Here is a 16,063-nt window from a genome sequence, read left to right on the forward strand (position 1 = left end):
ATCCATGACATTTTGTGTAGAGAGCTTGCCTCAGAGCCAAAAAAACCCTGATTTCTAGTCCCACATCTAACACATACTATTTGTGTGACCTTGGGCCTATCTCTTAATCTCACAATCATTAGAGTTGAACCTATACAAGTTATTCAACCTATGTAAGTCATTACAACCAATAAGTATATGAATAATACATGATTATATAAATCATTAAAACTAAACTCTTATTAATAAGTTGTATTGGTAGAAAGGTTATGCCAGAAGAGCCCTATATCAGTGAAATAAAAAATTATAATCCCTTTTAGTACCCATACTCTACTGAATGATTTACTGTACACATTTTTTAATCATCATAACTATTCTTTGACATCTATTGAGAATGTATTGTTCTTTCCCTAACCTTAACCCTAACCCTCTTCACATTTTAGGGTTAAGGTATTTTAGATTTACCTGGGATAATGATGTCAACTAATTTGTCTATGGTCACACTGTTATTATATGTCAGAGACAGGACTTGGACTCAATTTTTCTTAACTCAAGTTCAGCCTTCTATTTACTATAGTAAGCCAGTTGCCTTTCAACTTTTCATATACATATGGGCCAATCACTTAAAATCATTGCTTCTCAGTTTCTTTATCTGTTAAATAGAAAGTACAATACATCTTCAATAGTTGTCAAAGAATACTAATGATGATTAAAATGTGTATATGTGGGGCAGCTAGGTGGTGCAGTGAGAAAGAGCACCAGCCCCAGAGTTGGGAGGATCCGGGATTGGTTCCGGCCTCAGATACTTAACACCCACACACACAAAAACAAAGAAACAAACAAACAAAAAATTGGCCGTGTAACCTTGGGCAAGTTACTTTACCCCAATTGCTTTAAAAAAAATGTGTATATGTTAGTGCTTTGGGATATGTAATAAAATGGGCACAGTTCATGATTTTTCAGAAAAAAACAAAACATTTTTTATTGTGATGTGTACTTTTGTTAACATAAGGAACTCCCAGGAACTAACCTTCTTTTCCCATTACATGCTGGAACCTGCCCTGAAACTTATGCCCTTAGAGAGTTGCACAAAGAAGCTAACTGCCTTGCCCAGGGTCACATTGCCCTTATGTATTAGAGGTTAGACTTGAGCTGAGGTCTTTTTTTTTTTTTTTTTTTTTTACTTCCAAGGCCAGTTTTCTATCCATTCCGGATGTCATTAGTCCACAATATAACTTTCCAATCACTAGACTGGAAAGAAATAGTTGAAAACACTTTTCAGCTTTAACTTGAACAGTGATTTTCTTAAAGACATATACACTTAACATGAAAGAAAAAAAAGGTAGGTGTGGATAAAGACAAGCCCAGATATCCACATGCTAATTTTAGAACCTTCCTTTGAATATTCAAAAGAGCTTGAATGGAAAATTACTATGATTGTGTCAAAAGATATGACAAGAAAATAAAAGTGATTTAAGAAGATCTTACCAGAGGAAAATGACAAGGCACAGAATTTTGATTTTCCTTTACATACTGCTGAATAACTACTCATATTACTGATAATTCTGCTTTTCTCTACATTTTCATGACACTAAGTCAAAGTCACTTAGTACCTAATTTCTTCCATCATATTGCTGGAAGAATACCTTTGGCCTAGTGGAAGGATTCTTTCTTCTTCATTGTTAGCAGGGGTAGAGAGACATGAGAACTTATTTATTCCATTAAAATATAATGTATTCAGTATTTAAACTCTAAATAAAGCTTTATGATCTGAAGGAATTAAGGTGCCATCCATTAATTTATGCATCAGTGGAATCTGCCTCAATTATTCCCAATCTATTCTCTTTTATTTCCTAGCTAAATATGTCTATACTACAAAATCTAAACCTAATGACTTCCTAGTTAGTGTTGACAGAGTTCTTTGAAGATGAAAAGTACTACACCAGAATTCAGTCTTACTGATCATTGCTTATAATGGGAACTCAGCAACGTGGATTAAATCTCACTTTGCAAATGAAATTTCTCATTGGAGTCAATGTGTTTTTGTCTCAATTCTCTAAGCAGTAGATATTTGTCTACAAAATGCATGGTAGAAGCAATTACTTTAATTTTTTCTTGATAACATCAAAGGTAAAAATAAATTGTACATCTTTTTTAAGAGCCACTTCATTCCAAGTCAAGATATTTCTCATCTATTAGAGTACCTATTAGGACCAATAACAATTAGTTTGATTTGACAGTGTATTAACATTTCTAGAACAAAATATGACTTTTTAAATAGAACTATTTTTAATCTGTGTATGGAGGCTTTAAAATGTTTCTAAATCTATGAGAGGATGAAGGGAATACTCACCAATAAATGGAGCCTGGATTTGATAGTCCTTTTCTTCCAATCAAATTACAAAGTAAGGGAGACATTTATTTTCAGCAATTAAACTCATCTTTAACTGTCACCATTATTCTATAATATAAATCTTTCCTCAACACTCATTACTTGTGAAAGGTTTTACATGTCCTATCAGAGAAATCTTTATTTGGAGGCTAGTACATAAAATATACTAAGAGGGGGCAAGGATTATTCTTCAAGGCGGCACCATGAGTAGGGTCCTGGGCTAGGCATTAGGAAAACTGGAGTTCACATCTCATCTCACACTTACTAACTATATGGTTTTAGGGATGTACTTTGAATGCAATCTAAACCAATTTTTCTTCAATGGTAAAATGTGAATAGAAATAGCACCTACTTCACAGGATTATTGTGAGAAAAAAAGTGAGAAATTATGTGTAAACCACATAGTATAGTGCCCAGCATACTAAGTTTTAAATACATGCTTATTTTCTTCCTTCTTCATCTTTTGCAGGGATAGCTTGGAGCAAAACACTTATCCCCTGATTCTAAATTTTGTCACCTGTGAAATGATAGTGATAATATATTGCATCATAGTCATTGAGAAAATTAAGTTTGATCCTGTATCATTTCTCATTGATGTTTTTATAGTTAATTGAGATTTTTCTTTAACTGTTTTTGTTCCATAGCTGCTTAAGTTATAGTTCTTTATCTCTGAATTCAGTTCATAGGTCATATGACCTGAGGTAGATTAAGTTTAAAAATTCACCTTTCTTATCTCAAGGAATTTAACTGACCTTGGGAATGAGTATAGATATGAGGAAGTCAGGCCTGGTATTTTTACTCCACCATATTATCCTTCAAGAATATTTAGTTTGCTATCAAAAGGTCTAAGCTGCTATCTAGCACCTGGATACAAACAATAAGAACTTGTTAGTCTGATGAGAGAACAATAAAGTGTTGTTGCTAGCATCTGTTACCAAACTTCCAACCAATCATGATGTAAATTGCACATCAATTCTGTATCCAGTCATGTTGCCCTGAAATCTGCCTCTTCATCATTTCTTATTGTACAAGAGTATTTAATTACATTCATATAACATAACTTGTTCAGTCATATCCCAATTAATGGGCATTCCCTCAATTTCCAATATTTTGCCACTATAAAAAGAGCTGTTATAAATATTTTTGCACATATAGGTTCCTTTCCTTTTTCATTATCCCTTTGAGATACAGACCTCATAGGGGTATAGCTGGATCAAAGGGTATGCACAGATAGGTTGCCCTTAGCACATAGTTCTAAGTTGCTCTCCAGAATCATTGGATCTGCTCACAACTCCACCAAAAGGGGCATCAGTGTGACAATTTTCACACATATTCAACATTTGTCACTTTCATTTTTTGTCATATTAGCCAATCTGATAGTTGTAAGGTATAATTCAAAGTTATTTCAATTTGCATTTCTATAATAAAAATATTTAGAGAACTTTATATCCCTATAGATATCTTTGATTTCTTCATCTGAACACTGTCTATTCATATCCTTTCACTATCCATTGGGGGAATGTCTTGTATTCATATAAATTTTACTCATTTCTATATATATATGAGGAATAAGACCTCTATCAGAGACAGTTGCTGTAAAAATTGTTTCCCAGCTTTCTGTTTCCTTCTAATTTTGTTCACATTGGATATTTTTTACAAAAACTTTTTTAATTTAATATAATCAAAATTATCAATTTTACACTTTCTAAAGTTCTCTATTTCTTGTTTGTTCATGAATTCTTCCTCTCCCTATAGGTATACGCACATATATACTAATATATAAATATTATAGACACACATGCATGTTCATAATACATGTATGCACATGGACAAATGTATATGTGTATATATTTATTTACATGCACATGCATATGTTTAGATACCTATAATCATGCTTATATATAGACACGTATATTCATATACATCTACATAAGACTGTACTATAATTGCTTGTCTTCTGCTTCTGAGGGTGGATAATGTTTTCCTTCATAGGTCCAAGTATTTCCATATTTGTCTAAGTCCACTCATTGTTTCCAATACATCAGCAATATTCCAACCATTTACCGTCTAATTATTTTAAATAGTCTAAAATAACATCGATTAATATGGCTGACATATAGTTTCCCTATTTTTCTCTTTTTATTAAATCTATTTTAGCTTAACATTATCTGAGATCATGATTACTACCCTTGCTTTTTTTCTAATAAATTCTACTCCTAATCTTTATTTGATATTAGTGTGTATCTCCCATTTCTTATCCCTCTTGACTCCTCTAATTTTTTTTTACCTGCTACCTTGCCTTCCTTAACCTACCCCCTACCACAGGTCCCTCCCTCATCCTCTCCCTCTCCTATCCCCTTAGTTTATTATTTCTTTCTGAATTTAGAATTTTGACCTTCTGGACATATATGTATTGTTCCCTCTTTAAAGCATTCTCAATGAGAATAGGCTTCCAGAACTACCATCCCTCCTTCCCCATCTAATTACTCTCTGTGAGTCCTTCCTCTTGCATGCTGTTTGTATAAGACAATTGCTCGTTTTACCTTTTCCTGGATGCCTTAACTTTTAGTATTGCATCATACTCACCTTACCCCAATCTTTCTTTTGAACTACCCAATTACTCATAGCAATTTTAGAATATGATTTACATTTCTTCATATAAAAAAAGTAAATGATCTTTAATCTTTGGTGTTTATCCTATTTTGAGGGGGGGGTCTTGTAGGTCTAATTTTCTATTGATTTCAGGTCTTTTGCAACAAAATCCTGAACATCTGGCAATTCATTGAATATCCATTTTTTTCCATTCAGGATTGTGCTTAAATTTGCTTGGTATGATAATTTGAACAGAACCTCAGTCCATTTTCTTTTTGATATATAGTGTTCTAAAACCTGTGATTTTTAGTGTAACTGATGCACGGTCTTCTATGATTCTAATTGTGGCTCTACCATATTGAATTAATTGTTGATTGTGGTGGTGGTGGTGGTGGTTGCTCACAATATTTTCTCCTTGACCTGAGGGTTTCAAATCTATGATACTCCTACAAGTTTTCCTCATAGTGTCTCTTTTAGGAGTTGATCAGTACTCCTAATTTCCCTTCCTTTTCTAACACTTCAGGACAATTTTCTTTAATTATTTCTTGTATTATTGTATCAAGTCTTTTTGATTGTAGCTTTCACATAGTCTGATAATTCTTATATTTTCTCTTCTTGGTCTGTTGTAGGAAATTCTCTTGCTGCTGGAATTTATTGTTCATATAAAGAAATTCTGATGATGTATATGAGTTTATCCAATGTCCTGAATCTTTGCCAATTCTGCTCATTATTTCAAGTAATTTTTTAATTGATTCTCTAGAATTCTCTAAGTATACCATTATATGATCTGCAATGAGTGATAGTTTCATTTCCTCAGTGCCTAATCCAATTCCTTCAATTACATTTTCTTCTCTTATTGTTATACCTAAGATTTCTGCTATTAAGTTGAATAATAGTGGTGATAATGGGCATACTTGCTTCACCCCCAGATCTTACTGTTGTGACTTATAGTTTATCCCGATTACAGGTGATATTTTGTGATGGTTTTGGATAGATACTGCTTATCATTTTAGTGAGTGTTCTCTTCATTACTGTGCTGTCTAATGTTTTTGATAGGAATGGGAGCTGTATTTTATCAAAAGCTTTTAGAGCATGTTTTGAAATAATCATATGATTTCTCTTGGTTTTGTTATTGACATGGTGAATTATATTGATTGTTTTCTTAATATTTAACAAACCATTGTGATAGTAATGGCAATTAAAGATTCCCCTGTATTGGCTTGGTTTTCAAATTGATTATGTTAAAACCCAGAGTTTGTTAATCCCACCTGTGGGATGGGCTTGTTGATGTGAAAAGAAAGTCCTGAACTGGGAGGAGCTGGTGAGGTAGATTTGGAGAGACACTAGAGAGAGGCGGAAGATTTTTTTTTTTGGAAGCAGCACCTCGTGGAGAGAGAGAGACTAAGAGAATTGCTGGTGGCCGCTTTGAATTGCCCTGGACTTTTGAGACCTGCCCCCTGCGCTGCCAAGGACTGAGGAGACATGGCTGTTTTGCTGGTACTTTGTCTGTCTGTTTTGATGTTGTTTTGCCAGATTTGTCCACTGGTGAAAGACAGTCCTTTTGTTGAAGAAGTCCTGGAACCTGGCATTTGGTTAAGAAGCCCTGAGACTGTCCTGCAGACAGAGAGTGAATGCTGTCCACTGGTGAGGGACAGTACTGTTGTTGCAGGGGTCTGGGAACCTTTCTGTTGGTTCGGAAGCCCTGAAGAAGGATTTTCTTGTTGGATGTTTACAGAAATCCTGGGAGAGGGCTTTGCTAATGTGTTCAGGGGTTCTAGGACTGTTCTACAGACAGAGGATAAATTCATGAAGGGACTGGCAATGTATCTTATGGCCTTGCTAAGCCTTGTCTCCCCAGGAACTAAGATTGCTGAGAATTTGCCTCGTGTCAAGATGAAGAAAAGACCTCCATTTGGGTATTAAGTGCTGTGTTTAAACTTGATGTAACTCTGGGGTAGATTCAATTGTGATCCTGGGGGTGGGGAACTTTTGACCTTATTGTGCTCTGTGATTGACAAATGAAGGTACTTTACCTAAGTTTGGAAACTAATCTCCATTTGAGAAGAGGGGTTTTGTGGTGGACTTAATTAAGGTATAGCCTAGGGATGGAGTAGTATTTAGAACAGGGACTTTGTAATTGATTGAATGATTGGAAGATCCTGGGGTGGGGTAGTACTTGGAGATTATTTAATCACATTTAGTAAATGCTGTATTTTAAATGATGTCATGTTTTGATCTTCTCTGTTCTGGGTTTGTTACTGAATAAAATAGAGAGCACCTATGCTGGTATTTTGAACCTGGGAAGTTGCCTTTGCTTGATATTACTTTACAACCATGTATCCCTTTAACAATTCCCAAGTGGACATAATGTATAATCCTTGTGATATATGGCTGTAATTACCTTGCTTATATTTCATTCCATTTTTTTGTATTGATATTTGCTAGGTCTCTAATTTTCTTTCTCTATTTTAACTCTTCCTGGTTTATGTATGAGCACCGCATTTGTGTAATACAAAAGGAGTTTGGTAGGACTCCTTCACCTATTTTCCAAATAATTTATATTGTATTGAAACTAATTTTTCCTGAAATGTTTGGTAGAATTGACTTGTGGACCCATCTGGCCTTGGTCATTTTTTCCCCAGGGAGTTCATTCATAGCTTGTACAAGTTCTTTTTTCTAGGAGGGGGTGTAATGGTAAGGGAATTTTAAGATCTTCCCTGTACTTAATGGGCCTCTCTTGGAGCCCAACAAGAGAAGTTTGCTTAGGGGAGACTAGTTTTTCAACAAACCTTTTGTTGCTTTGCAATTAGGTAGAGGGTCAGGAAGGTTGTGATGTCTCCTGATCCTAAAGAATTACACAAATATATAATTCCTGATTGTCAAATGAATAAATGAATTTGCTTGCAACATGTTGGAAATTTTGCCTGATCCATGTTTATTATTCATGACTTCCCTTGAGGTGGCCCACATGTAGCAGGCTGCACATGGCACCCTGAACAGGGACCTGAAAAAAGGTAAGAGGATGGTAGCTTCCCTTGCACTCTGGAGAACCAAAACCTCAGTGACACCAGCATTGTGGAAAAGGTAAGGGAGATGAAACACTGATCAATGTTCACTAAAACAGCATTAGGGTTTGGGTCATCACCAGGCTTAGTTGGAGAAAAGGAACTATAGAAAAAGAATTTATAGAGAAACTTAATCTTGCATTCATACTTTCACATTTGTAATTTGCGAGCCAAGAGTGAAACTATGGGACAAATGTTAAGTGGAAATAGAGATCACTATTATTATTTGAGAGTACTGAAAAAATTAGTCAAAGAAAGAGGGTTATTAATCACAAACAGTTAACTACAAGAATTCTTGGAAAGTGTTCAAACCTGTTGTCCGTGTTTTCCCCAAGAAGGAAATATAGAACTCCAGAAGTGGGAAGCAGTAGATAGACAGATGAGTGAATATTATAAAGAAATAGGACCAGGGGCATTTCCTATAGCAGCATTCTCAGTATGGAATATATTGAAAATCTGTTTACCTCCTGTAGAAAAGGTTCCACTAGCTAGAAAAAAATATTAAAGGTATATATTTATAGAGGAAGAAGAAGAGATAGCAGGGATAGTACGTGAAAAATTAAGAATAATAGAAGGAGAAGATGAAACCCTATTCCAGGAACCTATTACACCCACAGCTCCTCTACCTTCTTATGAAAGTTCACCTAGATCTTATACAAACAGTTGCACATGTGGACTGTTAGAAGAGACTTTAAGCAAAGATAAGGAGAAGGGTGAAGAGATTCCTTTGGAGATAAGACTCTCTATCCCTGCATACTGTACTTTTCCTATATATAAGATAATCCCAATTTACCAGGTCAAAGTGTAAAACAACATAAGCAATTTGACTTAAAATTATTAAAAGAATAAAAACGTGTTTCAGTAGAATGTGGGGGCAAACAGCCCATATGTTCAGATATTGTTAGACTCCATATCCTCAACAGCCATAGCTCCTCATGACTGGTATAGTTTAGCAAAAACATGTTTAGATTCAGGAGATTATTTTGTTTGGAAAGCAGAATTTAATGAACAGGGTATTGAAACAATAAAAAACAAACAAAGAAAATTCCAGCTAGCTTTGACCAGTTAACTGGGAGTGGAAGATATACTACCCTCCAAGATCAATTGACATATGAATTAATTTCATATGAAAAAAAAAAACAAACTATGCAGGCAGCAAAGGCAACATGGTTAAAAGTACCAGGAAAAAAATAAGACTGCTTCTTTCACAAAAATGCATCGAAGCCCACAAGTAGCATTTCAGGATTTTGTATCAAGACTCACACAAACTATTTCTAGGAGCATTTCTGACCATGCTGCAGCAGAAATAATTTTACAAAAGCTAGCTCAAGAAAATGCAAACAAAGATTGCCAAACAGTCTTTGTGGGAGGAAGACCTAACATACCAGTCATTGAAATCATTCAGAGGTTCCAAAATGTGGGGACTACACACTTTCAAGAGCAGGTTATAGCCACAGCTTTTTTTCTGGAAAATCTAATGATAATAAGGCTTTAAAATGTTTCAACTGTAGTAAAACTGGACACATAAAAAGGAGTGCAAAATTTCTCACCAGGTCTCTAAACATACCCCTTCCACTCCTCGCCCAAAGTTTCATAGAGGCTACCATTGGACTTCACAGTGTAGATCCACCACTGATATTAATGAACATCCTTTAAACCCATATCAGGGCCAGCTCCAGCCCCATCAAATAATTGGAGCAGTGCTGTCGCTGATTCCACCTTGACCAGAACCACAAAGTCCACAGTACTTATCCATTTAACCCTAGGAAGTGCTGGTTAGATCTAAGGGCTTGAAAGGGGATTCATTTAACTTGGAAATCTCCTGTTACCTGCGTCCCCATGGGCATCTTTGGCATGTTGCCTACAGAGACACTGGGTCTTATGTTAGTGAGGCTCACAGGCTCTCAGAGAGTTGATTGTTATTCTCCATGTTGTATATTCTGACTATACTGGAGAAATAGAGGTAATGGTTCATGTGTATCCTTGTCATTCTCTCTTAATTGAAAGAGAGGAAAGGATTGCACAATTAGTGATTTTGGATTATAGGAGTACAGGAAAATCAAAGCAAAAAGCAAGGAGAACAGAAGGATTTGGAGAACATGCTTATTATGGTCCAGAAAAAATTATAGACGGTAGAGCAATAATAAAAATAGAAATTCAAGGAAGAGAGTTTGAGAGGATGATTGACATTAGAGCAGATAAATCTGTTATCAGCTTAAATCATTGGCCTCATGCCTGGCCACTGGATAAAGGGAATGTGCTCTTAGAAGGGTATAGGACATGTGACTGCTCCAGCACATAGCACGGCATGGCATGAATGGTTGGTAGAGGTCAGGCAAGGTACGTTTAAACCATATGCACTGTCAAATATCACTTATAGGCTTTAAGGAACATATTTGTGAAAACACATGGAAGTTAGCATATATACCAAGGATAATCTTTGCTAGGGATCACTGAGATACATAAAAGGATGCAAATGACAAGGTTCACATAGAAGGAGGGCCCACCTATATGTGTGGACCAGTGGCCCTTACTCAAGAAAAAATTGAGGCCCTTTGAGATATATTACAGGAACAATTACAGTTAGGACATATACAATCATCTACCAGCTCTCAGAATTCTGCTATATTCAATATAAAGAAAAAAATGAGTAATATGGTGAGTTTTGACTAATTTTAGGAAAGTTAATAGCCTTATGGAGACTATGAGAGCACTACAACTGGGTCTTCCCACATCCACAGACATCCCAACAGAGTGGCCACTTTGGGTAATACATTTGAAAGATTGTTTTTGTAGTATACCACTCATAAGAGAGGATTGTCAATACTATGCTTTTTTTCCCCTTCCTTCAGTAAATTTAAAAGAACCACATGAATGGTATCAATTTAAAATCCTTCCCAGGGCATGAAATATAGTACTACCATGTGCCAGCAATATGTGGCAGGAGCATTAGAACCAATTAAAAAATACCCTAAAGCATATATTGTTCATTGTATGGATGATGTGCCATGTGCCCGTTCTCAAAAGTCAATCTTATGGGCTGAGGCAGGCCTAGAAGGGGAGGTCCGCAGAGGCAGGCCTGGAAGGGCCCTGATCAACTCAGAGGGCAAGTTGTGCCACCAACCACAAGGGCCACTACCAGGCCTATCACCAAAGGTCTGGGACTGGAAAGAGCAAGGTAAGAACCAAATACAGGGGCCCCTGTCCTGGACAGCAAATACTCCTGGGGCTAACACTTCATAGCCCAGAAATAGAAAACAAACAAACAAAAAAAGCCCCTATCAAGACCTCCAAAGGCCAGGATGAGAGAGTGAACCTCACCTGCTCCAAACCCCACCCCCCTGACCCTGAAAACATAGTAACTCTTGCCCCAGGGCAAAACCCTCTACAGCAAAAGCTTGGGATCCCTAGAGGAAGGGAGTGGCTATGGCCCTGCCTCAAAATGGGTAGAAAGCAGACTACAAAGACAAAGACTCTGGAGTCCTACTATCCTCAGAGCAAGGAACCAACTCAGAGGGAGATAATGTGGACTCCACACCCACAGCTGAAACATCAACAGGGAATGGGTCCCAAGCATAGAAAGCCCTCCTCGATGAGATCAAAAGGAACTTTGAAAACCGAATGAGAGAGATAGATGACAAAATGAATAATTCTCTCAAAACCAAAATTGCAGAATTAGAAAACATTGTGATGAAGAAAAAAATCTCCCTTAAAAGAAAAGTGTATGATATGGAAAAGCAGCTCCAAAAATTAACAAAGAGAAATGATTTGCTGAAAACTAGAATCAACCAAATTGAAACAAATAACTCTATGAGGAACTGAGAATTAGTCAAACAAAATAATTAGAATGAAAAATTAGAAAAACAGGTAAAATACCTGAAAGAAAAAATAACTGACCTGGAAAACAGATCCAGGAGAGATAATAGGAGAATCACAGGCTTACCAGAAAATCATGATGAAAAAATGAGCCTGGACAACATTCTCCAAGAGCTCATTAAGGAAAACTGCCCTGAGATATTAGAAACTGGGGGTAAAACAGAAATTGAGAGAATCCACCTGCTGAAAGAGATCCCAAACTGAAAAGTCCTCGAAATGTTGTGGCCAAACTCCAGAACTACCAGATAAAAGAGAAAATACTTCGAGGAGCCAGAAAGCAACAATTCAAATATCGAGGGTCCACAGTGAGGATCACACAAGATTTGGCAGTCTCTACACTGAAAGATTTGAGGCAGTGGAATACAATTTTCTGGAAGGCGAAAGAGATCAGGTTACAACCAAGGATCACATACCCAGCGAGCCTCAGCATATTCTTCCAGGAAAAGAGATGGCCATTCAATGATATAACAGATTTCTAGACCTCCTTGATAAAAAAGCCAGAACTCAAAGGAAAATTCAACCTCCAATTATGAGATATAGAAGTGAATTGGAAAGGCAAACAAGGAAATCACACACACACCCTTCTATTTGATAAGAGCAAACAGGTGTATTATATGCAATAAAAGGCCTTGGAAAGACAGAATAAAAACAAATTGGAAATTAAACAATTTAATCCTAAAGAATGAGTGGGTCAAACAAGAAATTACAGAAATAATCAGTAATTTAATTCAAGAGAATGATAATAATGAGACAACATACCAAAATTTGTGGAATACATTAAATGCAGTTCTTAGGGGATGTTTTATATCCATGAATGCACACATGATTAAATTAGAGAAAAGAGAGGGCAATGAAATGGGCAATTGAAAAAACTAGAAAAAGAACAAATTCAAAATCTCCAATTAAATACTAAATTAGAAATATTGAAAACCAAATGAGAGATTAATAAAATTTAAACTAAGAAAACTATTGAATTAATAAATAAAACTAAGCCTGGTTTTATGAAAAAAACAACAAAATTGATAGAGCCTTAGTCAATATGATAAAAAAAAATAAGAAAAAGAAAACCCAATTATGAGTATCAAACATGAATAGGGTGAATTTACCTCCAATGAAGAAGAAATTTAAACAATAATTAGAAATTATTTTTTCCCAATTGTATGCACATAAATTTGTCAATCTTAGTGAAATGGATGAATATTTACAAAAATACAAGTTGCCCCAATTAACTGAAGAGGAAGCAAATTACTTAAATAACCCCATCTCAGAAAAAGAAATTGAACAAGCCCTGAGTCAACTACCGAGGAAACAATATCCAGGGCCAGAAGGATTTACTAGTGAATTTTATCAAACATTTAAAGAACAATTGATTCCAAATACTCTACAAAATATTTGGGAAAATTAGTGAAGAAGAGTCCTACCAAATTCTTTTTATGACACAAATATTGTACTGATACCTAAATCAGGAAGAGATAAAACAGAGAAAGAAAATTATAGACCAATCTCCCTCATGAATATAGATGCTATAATTCGAAATAAAATGCTACCAAAAAGACTACAGCATCTTATCTCAAGAATAATACACTTTGGTCAGGTAGAATTCATTCCATGAATGCAAGGATGATTTAATATTAGGAAAATCATCAATATAAGTGATCACATGAACAATAAAACTATCAGAAAGCACATGATCATCTCAATAGATGCAGAAAATGCTTTTGACAAAATACAAAGTCCATTCCTATTAAAAACTTTAGAAAGTATAGGAATAAATGGAGCCTTCCTTAAAATAATAGGTAGCATCTATTTAAAGCCATCAGCAAGTATTATATGTAAAGGGGAGAAGCTAGACGCAATTCCCATAAGTTCAGGGGTGAAACAAGGGTGTTCATTATCACCTCTCTTGTTCAATCTGTTACTAGAAATGTTAGCAGTAGCAATTAGAGAAGAAAAAGAAATCAAAGTAATCAAATTAGGCAAAGAAGAGACCAAGCTATCACTCTTTGCAGATGATATGGAGATATACTTAGAGAATCCTAGAGAATCAAGTAAAAAACTACTTGAGACAATAAATAAATTTGGCAAAGTTGCAGAATATGAAATAAATCCACATTAATCCTCCCAATTACATAAACCATATAACAAGGACCAGATAGAAATTTTTTATAGCACAAGATCAAACATAGCAAGTTTTTCTGAATCTATTTCAAGTATATATATATGCATATGCCAAACTACGAATTGTTAGTACATAGAGGTGGCTTATCAACACTGTAGTAAAATCAATCCCAATTACTGAAGCAAAGGTTGCTTTCACTAATTCATCTTCTAAACGAATTGTCCCCTATTATATTCCGCTTGTTTCTAAGGGCATGTTTCTAACACACCATTTTCCTCCACCCAACAGAATAACATATTTGCAATTATATTAGCATTACAAAGTCATGAGGGACCTAGTAACATCTTCTCTTTTAGCACATATGTGGTAGGCATGGTGAATAACATAGAAACAGCAAGGATAAAAGTCAAGTCCAATTATCCTATTTCACATCTTTTTACTATGCTTCAACAGCTCATAAGGGCTAGAAAAACACTTCTTTATTGTACCCACATACCCTGTCATACGGACCTCCCCAGACCTGTAGTTGAAGGGAACAGAAGAACAGATTCACTAACCAAACCTACTCTGTTTATTCTATCTTTGACTGAGGCCTAATATTCTCATGAAAAATTCTATCTATCTGCTAACATACCAAGGAAGCAATAGAAAATTATTAGGGATGAAACCAGGGACAAAGTAAAGTCATTCACAAGATGTATACCTTTTCATCCACCTCCCACAAAAACTGCCTTAAACCCTCATGGTCTAGCACCTCAAGAATTTTGGAAGATATTGGGCAGATCCAAGATGGCAGAGTAGAAATAGGACTTCCATGTGGCTCCCGCTTCCACCTCCTCCAGTACATGTAAACAATGACTCTAAACAAACTTTAGGGTGACAGAATCCACATAGTGACAGAGAGAAACTAACCTCCCACTGAAGACAGCCCAGCAGGCTGGCAGGAAAGGGAAAGAGCAGCTCTCTGGGAGCAGATCCCAGCCCCTATAGTGAGCCCTAGGTTTTAGCCTTAGGGCAACCAAAACCCGGCCAGGCTGGAGGGACTTAGGGAGAGTGGATCACCAGCAGCTGTGGCAGTTGTGAGAATTATCAATCCATAAATGCCAAAGACAAAGTGAGAGGTAAGTGGACTTTGGAATAGTTGAAGGGAATATATGTGTGTGTGTATTTATGTATACATACATATATATGTCTATATAGGAGGGCCTATGGGCATATGAATACCTATGAGAGTGTGTGTATATATGTGTACAGGTATACATAGCCAGAGGGCACAGGAATAATTGAATAAGAATGGATAATAATTAAAAGATGCAATTGAGAGGTGAAAGAGGAATATAATGAGAGGAGATTGGGTGAAACAGAATGTGGTAAATTATCTCAGATAGGGGGATGGAGCCAAGATAAGTATGTAGAAGTAGGACCTCCACGTGGCTCCAGCTTCCACCTTCCCCAATTCATGTAAAAGGGGACTCTGAACATACCTTGGAGCTACAGAACACACAAAATGACACAGAGAAGCTAACCTCCCACTGAGGGCAGGCCTGCAGGCTGGCAGGAATCAGCCAGCGCAATTCTCTGGGAGTTGAGCGCAGATGTGGGTGAGCCAGAGGTTTTAGCTGCAGGGCAGGCCTGATCACCTGCTGCTTGAGGGATTCCAGATGACCAGCAGCTGTGGCCATCTCCAGAATTATCAAGACATTGATGAAAAGGACAAAGTGAGAGGTCAATACAGTGCAGACTTTGGAACCCCGTAGTTCGGACTGCATCAGATTTGCCCCCAGGGTGATAAGCCACTGCTTCAGCTGTACAGCCTCCCCCATGGTGACAGCTCCTGGCCTGCAGAGTGTAAGAGGACCAAGTGGCCAATCTAAGGAGTTAAAGCTCTTGCTTTAAACAACTCGGATCTGGATTGCGGTCTAGGGTAGAGGTTCTGGGGTGTGTGTGCAGCTTGCTAGAGCATGTGGAAGCTTAAGCAAGGGCATCCAACTGATACCTCCCATAGCTGATAAAACCCCAGCATTTGCTATGAAGGTCCTC

The 16,063-nt window shown here is 36.5% G+C and overlaps 1 pseudogene; it reads right to left on the minus strand.

Moving 5' to 3' along the window:
• LOC138156069 (receptor expression-enhancing protein 6-like) overlaps positions 1–15,846 on the minus strand; it is a 150,933-nt pseudogene extending 135,087 nt beyond the window's left edge.
• Between the last annotated feature and the right edge of the window lie 217 nt (positions 15,847–16,063).

Source organism: Petaurus breviceps, unplaced genomic scaffold (genome assembly GCF_028583685.1).
Source record: "Petaurus breviceps papuanus isolate PSGF00001 unplaced genomic scaffold, PetGlider_PUasm1.0 98, whole genome shotgun sequence".
NCBI classification, from domain to species: Eukaryota; Metazoa; Chordata; class Mammalia; order Diprotodontia; family Petauridae; genus Petaurus; species Petaurus breviceps.